A 17480-nucleotide genomic window follows, 5' to 3' on the forward strand; every position below is an offset into this window, starting at 1 on the left:
TGCACATTCTGCTATCTATCAAGTATATTTTACCATGAGTACAATGAGATTTGTAATGTTTTCTATTATATTTTGTTTGACAACACAGAATATTAGACATCTTTGATATACTCTTGCTTAACAGTCAATAGAAATTGACTAAAAATGTATTCTGTCAGCTTGAATTCTCAGGATGTTTATTCACAAGTAATAACTTTAAAAAAACACTGTTTCTATTCCATAACAGTAAACAAACAAACAGTAAAAACAGCAGTGCATTTATTCAAGTAACATTAGTTCAGTTGTAACTTTTCTATGTGGAATAGCTATTGGAGCAGATTTTAAGGATAAATCTTCAAAATACTAGCTTTCACAATCGAACAGGTCTCACCACTCTGAATTGATCCAGAAGTTTTCTACAGGAATCTTTTCCCCCCATACATCAACATCTGTCCAGATGTCAGAAGTACACCAAGTGAGTTAGCTGTCTTATGATTAGCTGGTTACTGGGTTTTTCATTTCCAAGCTCAAATAAGTATCTTGGTGGGAAATACTGCCTCTAAAAACTTGCTAAGGAGAGATGGTTAGCATTAATTCTGCAAGAGCTGTAAATCCCTTTCCAGGTAATTTTTTTTGTTCTCACCCTCCCTCTCCCCCTCCCAAGTATGAATAACAAAGAATTCCACACCACCATTTTCCTGTTGATATACTTCCTTCATTTCTTGCTTACCTCATCTTCACACACTGTAACAGAAAGCTGTGAGAAGAGTTGTTATTTGTTTTCGAAATCTGCTGTTATTAGATATCAATTATATGGAAAAAACACACTTATCAGTAACAATACAAAACACTGCAGATATCTTCGCTGAGTTTTCCTCTTTAAGTTCCCTTCAAATCTCCATTGGGAGTGCACCCAACAAGCCCCTGTGTTTTGACCACAAAGCAGACTTCTCTAAATGAGGCTGAAATGCCTGCATTCAGCAGCTCTGTTTTAAGGCCAGAAGAATCCGAAGGGCATCCACACTGAGTAAGGACGCTTACTTACATTTGGTTGTCCTCTAACCCTGCCATCCTTAACTGCTGAAGTACAAGCCTGCATCCCTTTCCACTCATAGGCTAGTCTCTTCAGACACAGAAGGAAAAAAAGCCCTTTTCTTTTGTACAGAAGTTCTCCTGCTTGACATACACAGAATAGTCAAAAATAGTTACCTGCTTTTTATTATCACAGTAGCAATATGCCATATACCATAAGTAAGACAGCTAAAACACAGCCAACAATAATAGCAATGAAAGTTACTGCATGAGGGGATGGCAGACGATGCAGAAGCCCAGAGCACTGAAAGGAATCCACCAGCAATATGAGTTATGTGACACTCTGCTATGAAGGAGCAACTTAATGATGTCTTGCATGAGTATTCTGTTCTAAGTTGGAAACTGGAAATAAAAGTAGCCAGAGTTTAGGGTATAGTGATTAAAAATACATTAGACAACAATTAAAAGTAACATTCTGTTAAGGGAGAATTTCTCCCCAGTTCTTCTTAATAGGGGGTCAGGATGAGGAATTACTCTGTATACATGTATCAACCCCCATTTTATGGTAACTTCTGCTCTAGTTTCAGCTGAAGAAACTAATATTCACACCTTCTCCCTGTCATCAGCTTCCTCACCCAACCAAACTCTGCTGGTGCTAAGTAAAAGCTATACATCATGCTAAAGCCTTTACTGATTTGTAGGCAATACAGCAGTCCACACTAAATAGAAAAGGTACATATGAAGACTGAGAGTATAAGAAATGCTTCAGGATAACATAAAAATAGTCCTTAAGCCTGGTTACAACCACTAGATTTAGAACAAGCAGTAACGTCAGGCTTTGCATATAGGGAGGAGGCCGATGGTTCCTTTCAGCAACGTACATCCATTACTTCTAATTAAATATACACAGCAGCAATTCACGTGTATTGGGGGTCCTATCTGGTACAAAGAAAAGCATGTAACAGCAACATATTCAACATTTTCTGGATTAAATGCACCAGTTAAAAGCAGTTAGCAAAGTGAAAAAGCAACACAAGACAATTAAACATTTATAACCATGTAGTTTTTTAGGGGGAATGTTGTATTTAGACCTCAGACTAGCTTTATTGCCAGGCAGTAAACTGTTGTATACATATAAATTTGCATGCACAAAACAGTACTACACTAACAAGACCTGGAGCAGCAGAGAGGGAAAAGACCAGAAACTCACTACTTTTTAGCAACTATATTCTGTTAGAATCACTCACTCCATGGTGGTGCCATGTATTAGAAAATGTCAGCATTCCTACGAAAAAATAGTTGAAAAGCTGTGAGCTAACAGGATTTGAAGAATGTGTTAATTACATTTCACACTCAAGAGGTACTGCACCCAAATTTTTAAGGTAGATTTTTAATCTAAAGAAAGCCTTTTAAAACTATCTTTTGCGTTCTTTACAAAACAAAACAGAAAGGAGAGTACCTTTCCCTTAGCAAAAAGGAAGCAATGGACTGTGGCTACAGGCCTGAAAACCTTCAGCTCTGAAAGTGAGTTAGAAGCATGCATCTGCAGCCCAGAAGCTCAACTGTATCCTGGGCAGCATCCAAAGAGGGATGGCAGCAGGGAGAGGTGATTTTCCTCCTCTGCTCTGCTCTCCTGAGACCCATCTGGAGTCTGTATCCAGGCCTGGGGTTGTGAAGGATGTGGAGCTGTTGAAGCAGGTCCAGAGTAGGCCACTGCCCATGTTCAGAGGGCTGGAACACCTGTGCTATGAAGAAAAGTTGAGGGATCTGGGCTTATTCAGCTCCACCTCAGCGTGGCCTTCCAGTACTTGAAGAGAGCTTATAAACAGGAGGAAGACTGATTTTTTACATGATCTGATAGTGAACAGGATAAGATTGAATGGCTTTAAAATAGAAGAGATCCATATGAGAAGTTCTTCACTCAGAGGCTGGCAAGGCCCTGGCACTGCTGCCCACAGCTGTGTGTGCCCCATCCCTGAAGGTGCCCAAGTCCGGGCTGGATGGACTCTGGACAGCCTGAGCTGCTGGGGGGCAGCCCTGCCCATGGTATGGGTTGGGGCTGGGTGAGCTTCAGGGTCATCTCCAACCCAAACCACCCTGTGATTCTATGAAAGTGGCTAGTGTGGAAGAGAATCATAGAAAGCTAAAGACATCTAGAATCAATGCAGGAACAAAAATCACCAACGCAAACACAGAGCAAAAACAAAACAGAAAACCTTTTTTTTGGTGCCCTTAGCAGACAAACACAGAACTGCAGATGCTTGAGTAAAGAACAGTTCAAAATGAATTTTTCATCTTCTACAAAGTGAAGCCCTGCTGTGAACTTGTGCTCACTGTAAAGACTGAATAGCTCCAAATTCCCAGGAAAGAAAAGACTAGGGATGAAAAGAGGGGAAAGAAAAGAGCTGTGCCATCACCAAATTCTCCCCACTCATCACCACAAGTGACACAGACAAGAAGCCAGCACATAAAACAGAAGTTAAATGCCATTTAAAATCCATACTAATACACCAGGACTCCACAGCTTTTCCTCTTCCCTGCCCCACTCAGAGGGTCAGACTCATGCATGACAGCACGCCTGCCAACAAAACTGTTGGTAGTACATCTTTCAGAGATCACAGGATGAGAATACAAAGATCAGATTCAAGGCAACTAAACTCATGGATGTGAGCATCTGAAAAGCTGGCCTATACATCTGGTGAGTAATTTATCAGAAGCAATTAGACCGAAAATCATTTTGAAAGCGGAACTGAACTAAATTTTGCCAGTATGGGAAAAAAATTGTTTATCACTAACTTTTCCAGTAATTACATCTGCCATTTTACTTTGGTTCACTATAATGTTTTTTGTTTTGTTTTTAAATATCAACCGTATTTTGTTTGTTTGTTTGTTTGTTTTTCAGATTGAAAAATACAGAATTGAATTTCATTTCCTGGGCATTTCTGAGGCAACCACTCAAGACAAATGCTTCCACTACACCTGAAAGAAACAAAAAAAAGTCATCAAAAATTTGCTTTTGCCTACCAAATGACGTGATTCAGGTGGACAGCTTTACAAAAGGTTTGATTCCAGACTGTTTGTTCCCTGAGTTCCACGCACCAAAGAGGAGGTGTTCCAGACATGTCCTACTGTGTGTTTGGAAGGCTCCACACACAGCCCGTGGGCCCTACCAATTATTTCTAGACGCTGTAAATGCACAGTCAACCCTGAGATACATTCTGAGACCTACAAAATGTACATTGACTTTGTGCTGGTGAAAAACATTAGATGTGTTCCCTTTAATAGACATGTCCTCTGTTGGACATGCTAGAAAAGCAGGGAGAAGTGGAAGATCAAAGTGTTTTCCAATTATCTGGTTACCTTTCTTCAGCCATAAAGTGAAGTCATCAGAGCTTTTTCCTCTCCATCCACAGCAACATGTCCAACCCTGATTAGCACCATTAAGAGGGCACACGCCCTTACTCAGAAACCTATAAAAAACCTATCAGAAACAGTTATCTTAAGAACTAGTGCAAAATCTCAACGTCTGAATTTTTCACCAGATGCTTTCTCTAGGTTGAGTCTGAATGTATTTCCTTCGCTCTTTGTGCTTTCACAAATAACACTCTCTGTAAGAATACAATTTTCTTGCACCATATGCAAGGCTCAGTGTGCCCAGAAATACACCTATGCCTTTGACAACTGTCATGATTGTTACATCTTAAAACTGCAAAAAAGCAGCCTGTAAGAAGACAGAATGCACATTATATGAATGTAATTTATTCTCGCAGAAATGCCCACTTTTCCTCTTGGGATTTTAAATTAATTGCACAAACAATTAAGGCAACCCCTACTCTCTTCCTTACTCACAAACAAGGGCTCTGACTGACACATAGTGGCAAATTAAAAAAGTCTGCCAGCTGAAGCAAGCCTCAATCCTGCCAGCTGCCCCTTCAAATACAAGTTGTTACCCCAATGACAGATGGCCATACAGCTCCTGGCAATTCAAGAGCAGCTCCAGGTTTCAGCCTAGCATAATTAAACAACCCAACTGCAATCCCCCCTTACCTTAATATTCTGAAAGATCAAAGCGCCATTACGAACAGATCTGGAGCCATTCAGTGATCCTCGCCTTGAAGAGGGATCAGCTGGGAACGGGACAAATAACCGAGAGCAACAACCCCCACTCAACCATCTGATTTTTTTATCCTGGGACAAGCTGAGCACTAAAAGAAGACAGGTACTGAACCAAGAGAACCAGTGTAGGTTCCAAACTACAGTACCAACTACAAGAGCCTTAAAGCATGAAGCTCGATGTTGGGTTTTGCCAAGGATGCGATTCAAAATCAAGGGAAACCAGTTTAGGACTACGCTGATTCCAGAAAAGACAGAACAGACTTTTTCCCACCAGCTCCCATACAGAACATGAAGTGTCCGTACAGATGCACTGGTACTACAATCCATGAAGGAAGGAAAGCAGAAACAAAGCACCAAATTCCTTTTGGTGGCGTTCTGAATCAGACTGCTTAAGCCATCCAGGCCATGCCTACAGACTTCCCTGGTGACACAGGGCAATTTGGGATATCTCTTACTGCTTTCTCTTTCAACTGCTGAAGTCAGAGCAATGGCACTTCATTACTTCACATGCATCTAATGATGGGAGCTTCAGAGCAACTGGAAGACTGTGAACAAGACATGACCAACATCCAAATCAATAAAACAAGGTAATTTCTTACCTCTACCTGAAATTACAGTAGGTCGCAATTATCCCGCCCTTTTTTTACAGTGGTTATAAGAAACATTACCCCACGCTGAATCCCTGAACAGTTCCTTTTTGTATACTCTAGGAATTTACTTAAGAAGAAAAACTTCTGTGAGGAGTCAGGAACCTTCTGGACTAGGAACTATCCCTTATCCTAACTCCATCTACTGCATTACTACTACTGGAACTACTGAAAGGAAACCACCGCTCAATCACCCCTCCTGCTTTTCAGAAAGAGTTGAATATATACAAATACACGAACAAATCTCAACTCTAAGAGGAAAGAAAGGCCACCTTGTTACTTAGTTTGAACCTCCTAATGATCACATTAAGGCTCTCACTGCAAGAAATTCTCATCTACATAGGGAGATGACCAGCTGGGTTCAGACAGACGGATGCTTCAGAATTTTGCCTCCACATATACAGAAGAGATCTGATTTGGGGGAGGAGAAAGAAATGCCTTGAGATGAAATTTAGGAAATTGAAATTTAGGAAATAAATGCGTATTTATTAAAAAAGGATCCACAAAAAAACTGATCCACAAGAGCAGCGCCAGCAGGACTTTTGGACACTGCTATCCTCTGTGATTTTGATATTCTGATCTATACATTCTTCTCCTCAAAACACATTGTGATTTCAGAAGCTACAGGCATTAAAAACTGAAGTCCTGTAATCAAAAATGAAAAAAAAAATTAGTTTGCTGAAAACTATTTGGCCTCTTCTGCAACAGTACAGAACTGGGGTCCAGGGAATGCAACAAAACAAGACAGACACCCTCATTATATCCCATAAATCTTAGGAAAGATAAAGTAACCAGACTCAAGCAGCTCCCCAGCCACCATAATGCACACACAGTATCTTTTATTACTGCCAAGATTATCCTCTTTCCCAACAGGACACTATATGCAAGCATTAAGAAAAATCTTAGTCAACGTTTAACACCCCAGACGTACACATAATTTTACTGACTGCACTGGCAGTGGAACGTCACAAGGATACTGACACAGATGAAATCTCCAGTATCCTCCTATTACTTAAAACTTGTTCATTATGAAAGCAGCAATTACTTCCACCACTCAAGTTACATGAAAAGTTGAAAAAGTCTGCCCTCCCCAACCCTTAGAGCCATGCTTTGGTAGGCTGTGTCTGTTGTTTGCCAATGCTGGAGGTCCAACCTTGCTGCTAAGGGCGATCAAGAGGGCAGCATCCAAAGTATATTGAGTCTGAAAATCATTGTGCCAACTCACTAAGTGTTTCAGCCACTACTCATCTGATTGTATAATGCTTCAGATTTTGCATATGAAAAGATACACTGGCAGCTCATAGTGCTCTTTATGATCTCGGGCATTAAGGAGACAGAAATAAATGATGCAAGCTATGCAGTCTGTCACAGTCTGACCAGAAAGATGATAATTAATCCATTCTTAAAGCATCAGCGGATGGCAGGTACTGCTTGGTGTATCTTTCAAACAGTTAAAAATCATGATTTTGCCACACACAATCTATTCTTAACTTCCACTATAGTAAGTGGTGTTGAAGCAGCCCACAGCACAGTGTATGCTCAAATCTCTGATTTATTGGAAAAAATAGTCCAGAAAACAAGACAGAAAAAAAAAAGACAAAGCAAATGCAAAAAATAAATAAATAAATAATAATAATAACTGGACTGACACATGGTATCAATATTGAAAATTTCAAATAAAATTGGTTAAACATATTTTCCCATTTTTATTTTTGCCATGTTTCCCAGATTTTCACAAATTAACATTTCCTTCACAACTGCTTTTTATTTTTATTTCCAATTATGGAAGCTAAAGTTAAGAGCAATACTAAAGAATCCCCCAGTTTATAAAGTGATTCTTTCACCAACATGGCCACTGTATTTTCATTTGAAGATATATATTGAGTTTCTCTTGTATATAACTTTTTATTTTTAACCTCTTCTGCTCCATTTAAGAAAGAAAAATAGGTTTAGATGAAAGTCATCAAAAAGCATTATTTCCTGTTCACATTAAAAATGAGTTTGATCCAAGCTCACACTGCCAACAGTCACTCAGACAAGATGGGAAATGCTGCAGCAGAGTGGCATGTATTATGATGACTTGATCTTCAGAACAGAATTCATTGGGCACTCACAGAACCTAGCTGGGATCTTTTAATTTACGGTAAAATTTGACCACGGCAAACTTCCATGCTGATACCATCAATTGTATTAACAGATTATTCATCAGGAGCTGCTGATACTAAGAAGTTTGGCAGGACACAAAGGGGTCCAAACTCATCATTGATGGCCACCTGAAGCCATTCAGCTATTGTCCTCTATCACAGCCATACTAATTCCTCTTCTAACCATCCAGACCACAACAGTAGCTCATGCCATTCATTTCCTGCCTTCTCACTCATGTTCAGCTAGCCAAACAGCTCCTTAATTTGCATTGAAGGACATTCTCTCAGCAGTACCCTGAAGCATATGCCTTAAAGGCCCCATTACAACACACCTTTGCAGAGTTAAGAATGGAGCAGGAGAGGAAGCACCAAATGGATCAGAACTAAATGACTGCTCTGTAATGGAACACACACTACTCATTTGCACTTATTTGCACTTACTGCAGCCACCTTAGAGACCTTCAGCTCTGCAGCTTCCTGGAGCTCAGCCATCTTCTGCCGCTATCAGCAATCTCAACAGGGACAGTCAGAGTCACTACAGGTTAGATAACAGTGCAAGTGAAATTCCAGAGTAAACTGGTTTATTTTGAATAACTGATCTTGAATAACTGTTTGAGGTAAAGACACAGAACATTTCTCCAAGAGGAAGATGGTCACAAATCTTACCACCTTCAGAGAAAAACTGAGAGTCACACCTTGACAAAGTCTTACAGCCAGCTAAAGCTGCTGTCCGGTCACCTTCAAAATGACACTGAGTAAAGGAAACAGCAAATATATGGTTACTACATACAATTCAAACTGGTGGCCTGTTGGGGAATCTTAAGTCTTTTTCTTTCATGGTAATCACAAAATACTTATCCAATAAGCATCCATTTTGTCCTCAGTTCTTAGTAAAACAATTAAATTTTCTGCATGTTAAAATGACTGTAACAGAAGCATTGCTGTACTCCTGCAGTATGAAGCTGCTGTAACCAACCACAGCCTACTCTGAAGTTATGTTGATAGATCACCTTCACAACTATTTGTCTCCCAGAGGACTCTGCCCAGCACCAACGCCTACTGCATCTTCAGAACACTGAACCCCAAGTCAAGAGCTGCACTTTTCTGCCCATTTCCCCCAAGGGCAAGGAAAAAAAAAAAGCCCTTGGCGACTGCACCTTTTACCTTGAATCCCTTCAGAAACTCTCACTGACCAGATAGCAATGAGAAGTGCGGAGGAAGCTTCGTTTGAAATACACATTACACATAGGGTCAGCAGTGCAGTAGTTAACTGATGGGATTTGCCTGGGAGAGAAGGAGAAAATGCCTAACAACTGAGAAGCGTTTTGGCTCACGCATGTTTCAGTACTATTTAATATTCTTAATAATTACTGATGAAGCAGGTTTGATGGCTATGTATTTATTGCTGCAAACTCAATGTTCATATAACAATAAAGCTCTGAAAAAAAAAAGTTGATTGTTTCACCTTTCATGCCAATTCAGACTGAAGTCAGGTGCCATTCTGTGGTCAGTGATAACCTCCGAAACAGCCAGAACTTCAGTGAAATTTGAATCAGGACATGCAAAAAGCAGCACTGCAGCAGTACTGGAATGATTGCAATTACCAACCGTCTTCTAAAAGAAGTCAAAGTAAAACCTACCTCTACAAATACAAGTATACCGAGATACAGCAAAACAACCCATACATTATAGTGTTTTAAAATGTCCTCATAAAGCTTTTGTAAGTCTCCCCAAAAGAAAAACACACCTAGTAATTAACAACATCTGACTGATTTTCAGGCTTATATCTGAATAGTAATAATTCCTTCAACAAGCACTGTCTCAAAACAGCAACAATACAGCAAATGATGGGAAAGCCCTCATCTCACTACTGCAAAGATACACACAACTGGCTTGGAGATAGAAACTGGATTATTTTTTTAGCCAGGGCACTCTAGCAGGTTTAACAATCCACGTGGAAAAGGGAGTGCCTTGAAAGAGCGTAATGAAAGAGGGTCAAGCTAACTCAAATTACCTTCCATTTGCCACAGGCTAAGAGCGTACACATGAACAATTACGGTGCATCAGATACCACAGATCAGCTGACATATGGTAACCTGTCATCCTGCAATAACCCGTCCAAATACAAAGATAGCTTGAAATTTAGACTGGCTGCAGAGTTACAGATCAGCCTCATTCAGAAAGCAGAGACTGAACTCTGTAACTTTTCCTTCTGAATGTATAAACTGGAAACATACAACGGAATAGGGCCCACAGATCTGAGTTCTTAAGGCAAGCAGGCTGTTTCCGAACAATACAAACTGGGATGACCAAAAGGAAATACTTACTGTAATATGACCTATTCATGCTAACCAGCCCCTTGGTGTAAAAGTATGCACACAGCATGATGATCACGAGACTGCAAGATCAGCTCTTTGTTGGTCTGGACAGTGGTTATTCAAAGCAAGTGCAGTAATTCCGATTAAGGTTGTTCACTGTGCCTTGTAATCATAATTCACAGTAGGAGAAAAAAAATATATGCTTCCTAACCTCATCCTCAAGAATGCTTGTTTCCCTGTACAGCTTTCAGGAACTAGAAGATGACTGTCCTTCCAGCAGCCCACAGCTCAAAGAACTCCTGCCCTCCATCCCAATACTTTCCAGCCATTCCCATGACTCTCCCAGCCCAAGAACAATATCTGATATGAGGTACGGTTCATTTTTAAAATCCACAATCATTAAGTAACAGAATCAATCCAGGCACACATGAAGTCAGTGTTACAAATGTAAACACAAGACTGATGCTTGGGTCTGGCTGGGATGGAGTGAGCTTTCCCCACAGCAGCCCACATAGCACTGTGCTCTGCACTGACAGCACAGTGATGGCTCGGTTATGGCTGAGCAGCACTGGCATAGCACCAGGTACTCACGGACCCCCCAGGGTGCTCAAGAGGTGGAGACCATGGCAGCTGACCTCAACCAACCAAAGGATATTCCATACTGTATAGCATCATACTTGGCAATAAAAGCTAGGGAAGGGGAAGGAAAACGGGAAGGAAGCTATGAACCAGGTAGAGCCTGTAGAGTAAACCCATGCCTCAATTCCCCAGTTTAATACAATAGGAGGGAGTCAAATGAGTCCAGCAACAGAGTGCAAACTGCAGGTGTCTATTGCAATTACCAGTAACTTGTATTTCGGTTCTGTTATATGTATAATAGCGCTTATCTTAGAACAAAACCGCAGTGGCTTTTCCACAGTTCTTACCACAGGGATAGGACTATCGCCAGGCACTGCATAGGACCACCATCTCCCATGCAAGCCAATGTGACAGTGAGCTGTGACATCACACAGCAACCCTGCTCCCTTCCTCTCATTTCCACTGTCAAGTGCCAGCGCAAAGCAGGGGATAAAAACAAGTGTTTAGAAGCAGGAATAGTGGGATAATCTTTCCCTCTAGCAACCAGGTTCTAAAATAACTATCTTGTCTGAACGCAGCTAAATGAACTACCTCAGAGAACAGAAGTAGTCCTTAAAAGCCCACCAAAGAGCCAAATGCTTTAATAACCAAGTGGTTATTTGTTGATTGTGTCCAACCAGCTGCAAAGAAAGGATGAACAACGTAACATTTTAAGAGTAGGGAGTAATATTCCAGTAAGCCTCATTTATTCAGAGCCACAATAACCGCTATGCGAGTTACCTATCTAGAAGTACCCCAAAGCCAGAGGTTTTAACCACCTTCACAAAGCTCACTCAACTTCCTAGTCAGAAGCAAAATTACGATCATACGAGATGCATACATAGTGTCATCTTCACATCAGAACTATAGCAAGGCCTGGATTTCCTCTTTTGAATCACTTTAAGAGTTCTCTAACGACAGAATCATACAGATAGAATTTTAATAGGTGTTCAGTAGTTTCACTACATATTTTAGTTTGCTTTTTTCCTTCCCTCAGCAGCTCAGCTCATCAAGAAGCAAAGAACTCAAATTAAAACTTCAGGATATATCCAGATGATAACGGTACAAACAACAATCAAAATTAGCAAGGACACCTTCCTTTTCAAGCATTCAACAGAGGAACAACGCGTAAGCAAAGAAACAAACATAAGTACTAACCAATAAGCAAACACAGGAAGATTAAGTAATGACAAAATCAACTGAAAGCAGATTTCCAGTTTTTTAATTCCTCAGTCACGTCTCCCTGTCTTCTTATTGACACAGTTCTGATTTACCTTCCTTATGACAAACAGTGCTGAACACGTTGAATCTGTGTACCTCAGGGCAGCCTAGAGAAACATACCACCTCCTCTGTACAGCACATCAAGCAATTGAAGAAACTGCTGAAGGAAGTTGAAGCTGTGCCATAGGTGACCTGCACTGCAACACACCTGGAGCGCGCTTGCTCCCAGTAACCTCCTTTGTAGAAGCAAGGCAGAGCAGTGGTGACCAAAGGAGCTGCTCCTGCTGCAGTGACAACCCCTCACGTCCCCTAACCCATACCAGTGTGCAAGTGCAATGAGCATATATTGCACATCGGCACTTGTTGGACACGCCAGCCTCACAGTGCTGGTGAGGAAGCTGCTAGGGGAAGCAAGCTGGAAGCTCAACATTCCCAGGCAGCTGCTGGGCTAACAGAACACTCACAGTACTCCAATTCCAAGTGCATGCATTGAATTCTGTGTGTTTAGTGCCCATTGTGTTTATTATGCCTAATGTCCTGCAATAAAAGCACGACACACAGCAGTGGTGCACTATGCCACTGTGAAGCTCCCAGGAAGCAGCGAAGCAGGAAAGGGATAGAGTGTGACCTTCCTCCAAACAGAAAGCTATCAAACAGACACATGGAGGAGACATCGGTTACTTGACCATCGAGGCCAAGACTTTGTAGCTTAGAAACAAAATTCAAAAAGACTTACTATATCTGGGAAACTTTACCAGTCGTTGGTATTCTTATGAATGACCAAGATATACCAAAACTAGGGACAACCAGCATTGTTACCAGCAAGAAATATACTCCATCTTTCCAGAAATGAGAAAAGCTTTAGCCTAAATTTAGGCGCTTGTCCCACAATAAGGACAACAGTAGAAGAGCACAACTCCTTCTCATGCATGAAGCAGGATCAGGATTTGAGAAAGAGCAGTAATGCTTGCAGTACCAAGTTCATAAATCCTCATTTTTTTATCTGAAAGGCCGACTTTGGGGACTTTCCACTGCAAAGAACATATCCATACCTCAACACATCTTTTCACAGCCTAAGATTCTCCTTCAAAGAATATGGAAAAACCTGTATTAGATTTCTTTCCACCTGGAGCAACTGATGCCGACTTCTTGACTTCTTGCCATTAGGGATGATCCTAAAAAAACTGGAATCAATTTAGTTATTTTGATACAAGTCTGGGCATCTGCTTCAGAATAGGAGTCATTTAATGCTTTTACTGCTACAGCCCAGCAAGCACCAATATATCCCTTTTGGCGAATGTATTAAAAAACTAAAGAATAATCATGCACGCACATACATACGCACGTTGGAAACAGGCCCAAATGAAAGACTCCCTAAGTTTCCTGAGATATTTATCTTGACATTACAAAATTCAAGCTGGGTGAGCAAGAGATCTACCGGAGCTTAGTTTCTACGTGTCTGTGCCTTACACAGCCTAACCCACTCTTTCTCCCAGTACTTCCAGCATTCGTGTCCCCTATGCAGACAAATGACTACTTCAATTACCTTATGTGCTGACAGGCCAGCTGGCTGTTGCTTCTTGGCATGGGCATAAAGTGTAAGTTATAAGTGTCTCTCCCTCATTGTCTTCTCGCTCTGCCCAGCCGCCTATTTCCACAAAAGTTAAGAACTTCACACTCCTTTGTTAAATCCAGTTGCAATGAGCTCACAAGTTCAGAAGCTGCAGAGTGACAGACAGACTGCACGGGTCTACAAGTCTTGTTTTCTTTGGAAAACACACCAAGGATGGAAAGAAAAGCATTTAAAAATATAGGAAAAGCCAACTAATAAGGTAGGCGCATGGGCTGCACTCCATATGCACCAACTCTATAAGCACTGACCTAGCTCAACCCAACCTAAATCAGATCAGCCACAGTCCCACCACACCCACAAGCATTCAGCATTGTCCCTTCCCTTCTACCGGCAGCTCCTGCCAAAAATACACCTGTGAAAGGCAAAAAGGAGTTGCTTGTTGGCACAGCCAGCTCTGAGCCTGCTCACTGCCTCGTCACATGGACACCAGCACAATATAAAAGAAAGAAGCAGGAGCTCGGTAGCCCCAGCTGCCATGGCACTGCACACGTGGTACTTAACAACATGCAAGACACAATCCTGAAAACACTTAATGCTGGACATAAATCTCAGAGCCTCATTAGTACCATATCCAGGACTGCACTGATGTTACAAAGAAGCACACACGCATTCATGGATTTCTCATTCTGAGAAGGTCAGAAATGAGAAAAAACAAACTATTGAATGCTGTAGCTTTCTGGTTAAGCATAGCTGCACTCTGGTCTCTTTATTATTATTTATTATCATTATTATTAGTTTCAGATCTTATTTTCTTCCTGAAAATGTAACTAAGCCTACAGGCTCAGGATTATTGTTATTTATAATAAATAAATAAACACACAAAAAGGCACTACAAGCAAACACGGCAATATTTAAACACAGACATCACCCAGTGCAGAGTTCCCTTTGGTCAGACCATTGTCCTAAATAAAAGTAAGGGATCCACCAACAGTGGATTCTTTGTGCAGAATTCCAGCCCCACTGACCAAACCATTGGCAGCCCCACTGGTGCCTAGGGAAAGATCAGCAGGGAGAAGGTAAAGAAGAAGAAGCAGAGTGGAGCCAGAGTGGCTAATTTAGATGGAGGGAGGTGTGAACAGTGGAACATAAGGCAAAACATCTTGAGAAGAATATCCCGATGATATCTTATCTTGGCTATACAACACTGTAAGGTTAGGGGAGAAAAATTATTATCTGTATGTGTTTATTATGTCCTTTTCCCATTGCAATCAGAATAAAGGCCCAAAATCATTACTTATCAATGCATAACAGTATGAATATACGCTAATTAGATCATTTGTACTACATATATAAAATAAGAATAACCTTGAATGATAAAGCATGGCATGATATTATTTTAAACCTTGCCAGAGAACTCTTGGTAGAGGATTTTTAAAGCCTTTTTCCCTTGCAATGTGTTAATAACAGGAGCCGGAACACTCAGTTTTTAACCAGTGGTGAAAATTTGGCAGCTGTTGCACAGTTGCAAAACACTTGTGCAGCATCAAATAATAAATAAAGTTCTGGATCTAGCACACGCTCTGCTGAGCAATCTGCTTTACTGACATGAAACAAGTTCCAAAGATTAACCATGCGCTACATTACAAATGCTGTTCCAAGGTATTTATAAGCCCCTCCTTACAGATATGAAGGAGGAATTAATTATAGCAAAAAATACTTTTCATTTTATCACAAACACACTCGCATTATCTAATAAAATCTTTTAAACCACATTTACATCTGAGTTTAATTTAGATCCTTTACTAATAACTCGCACTGCTTCTTTTCTACAGTCTTTTTAAGGTGACCTACATTGCTTGGGAATAAAGGTGAAAAGAAGTCAGCACTTGTGTGGTACAGTCTAACCCCAGCATATCGGCTTCTAATTTAGCAGCATTATTCGTCATCCCTTACACTTACAGCCCTGCACAAAGCCATCAAAGTCACAGGTAAAACTGGCACCAGCTTCCAGAGCGACTGGATCAGGCCTCCAGCTTCAAGATGGGGACAGGAACTGGACAGGAGAGATCCTAAATGTAAATCAATCCAACACAAAAGACCCCAATGCTCATAATGCATTTTTGAGGAGTCAGACCTCAGAGCCACTGACCTTCAAAAATGGAAGGAAAAAGCGAGCAATGGTGACCCATATGGAACAGGAATTTTGGCACAGGGTTACCACCACTGAGTGGTAAACAGCAGTAACAACGCATGGGAGGACAAAAAAAAAGTTAATGCGGAATTGCACAAAACGTCAGAGCAACGCAAATAAATCACAGCCTCCTGTTTTATCAGGAAAAGTTTCTGCCTGTATCTGTAGCAAATTAGTACCATGTGAGCAGCGGGACGGGGGTAGCTCAATGTAAAGCTGAACAATCACAGCGTTTGATGGGTGAGCACGGCGTTCCCAATGCCTTTAGAAATCCTATTTTCTATCTGTTGGAAATCAGAAGTGAACTCGGGGGCTGAGAGAAACCTGCATTATGTATATGGAACAACAAGGATGCAAACCTTCAGCGTGTGTCATTGAGATCATTGAGAGGAGGAAGTACCTTGGGTTTCTTTTTTTTTAATGTCAGCTTAGCAGAGAAGTCATTTTAATTATATATTTACGGAAGATTTGGTCAGATTTACACAAGCCCCATAATTGGGCATAAGACATCACATCCTCTGGTACATACACCGCTCCGGTCTGGGGAACATTCTTTGCTCTGACCAATGTGTGCGGGGGGGGGGGGGGGGGGGGGGGGGGGGGGGGGGGGGGGGGGGGGGGGGCAGGAAGGGGAGGGGAGAGAGACGCAGAATTAAAAATACTTCCTCAGATTAAATCGTATTTACTTCATTCGATTAAAACGCTTTGATTGCTGAAGAGGCGCTGAGATATTTATCGTGACGCATCTGCGTGGTTCAGCGCCGCGTTCTCCAGGCGATAGCCCCGCCACTCAAACAAAAGGCGGCCGCCTGACAATGAGGGGCTCTTTCTTTTATTTTAACGAGACATTTGCTCATCCGAACCCGCACCGCCGACCCGTCCCCTCCGTCGTGCGGGAACCGTGACAGCCGCCGCACGAAACATTAAAGCCCCATCCGGCAGATAAGCCATGCAAAATGTCTCCTGCGATCCCACCCCCATCTCGCCTCCAAATAAATAAATAAATGCGGAGGAAATGTGGAAGGCGGCGAGCACGCAGGCGGCACCGGCGCTGCCCGAGGCTCCGGGCCCGAGGGATCTGCCCCTCTCCGCCGCTCCCCGGCCACCGTGAGGGCAGGGCTCCCACCTCCTCCCTCACACAATGGTGTTCTCCCTGCCCGGGCTCGGATCGCCGCCGTTCGGCGCTAGGCCCCGGCCCCAGCGGGGCGGGCGGACCCACGGGCAGGGCCGAGGCGCGAGGGGACGGCGGCCCCGCTCCGGCCGCCTCAGGGCCCCGGCTGTAAATAGGCGGCATTGGGCCGCCCCTCCGCCGAGCCTGGCTCCCCCAGCCCAAGCGCTGCCGCCGAACTGCGCAGCACGCCGCCGGGCCGCGTTCCGCCGGGGGTGCCCGGCGCCGGCTCCCTCCTCCCGCAGCCCCCGGGCTCTCTCCCCCCGCCGGGCGATGGCGGCGCGGCCCCGAGGGCCGGGGGGAGGGGTGTGGGGGGGTCTCGGCCCGCTCCCTCCTGGGGGGCCGGCAGCGATCGTTCCCTCCCCCCCCCCCCCCCCCCCGGGGGGGGGCGGGGCCCCGCCCCCCCCCCCTCGGGGGGGGGCGGGGGGCCGAGCCGAGCCCCCGCCTCCCTCTCTCCCTCCCTCCCTCCCTC

The 17480-nt window shown here is 42.8% G+C and overlaps 1 protein-coding gene across 1 annotated transcript in view; it reads right to left on the bottom strand.

The window, feature by feature from the left end:
- FBXO11 (F-box protein 11) overlaps nucleotides 1–17480 on the bottom strand; it is a 60698-nt gene that overhangs the window by 42402 nt on the left and 816 nt on the right. The window lies entirely within an intron of this gene.

The sequence above is a fragment of the Coturnix japonica genome, chromosome 3 (assembly GCF_001577835.2).
Source record: "Coturnix japonica isolate 7356 chromosome 3, Coturnix japonica 2.1, whole genome shotgun sequence".
NCBI classification, from domain to species: Eukaryota; Metazoa; Chordata; class Aves; order Galliformes; family Phasianidae; genus Coturnix; species Coturnix japonica.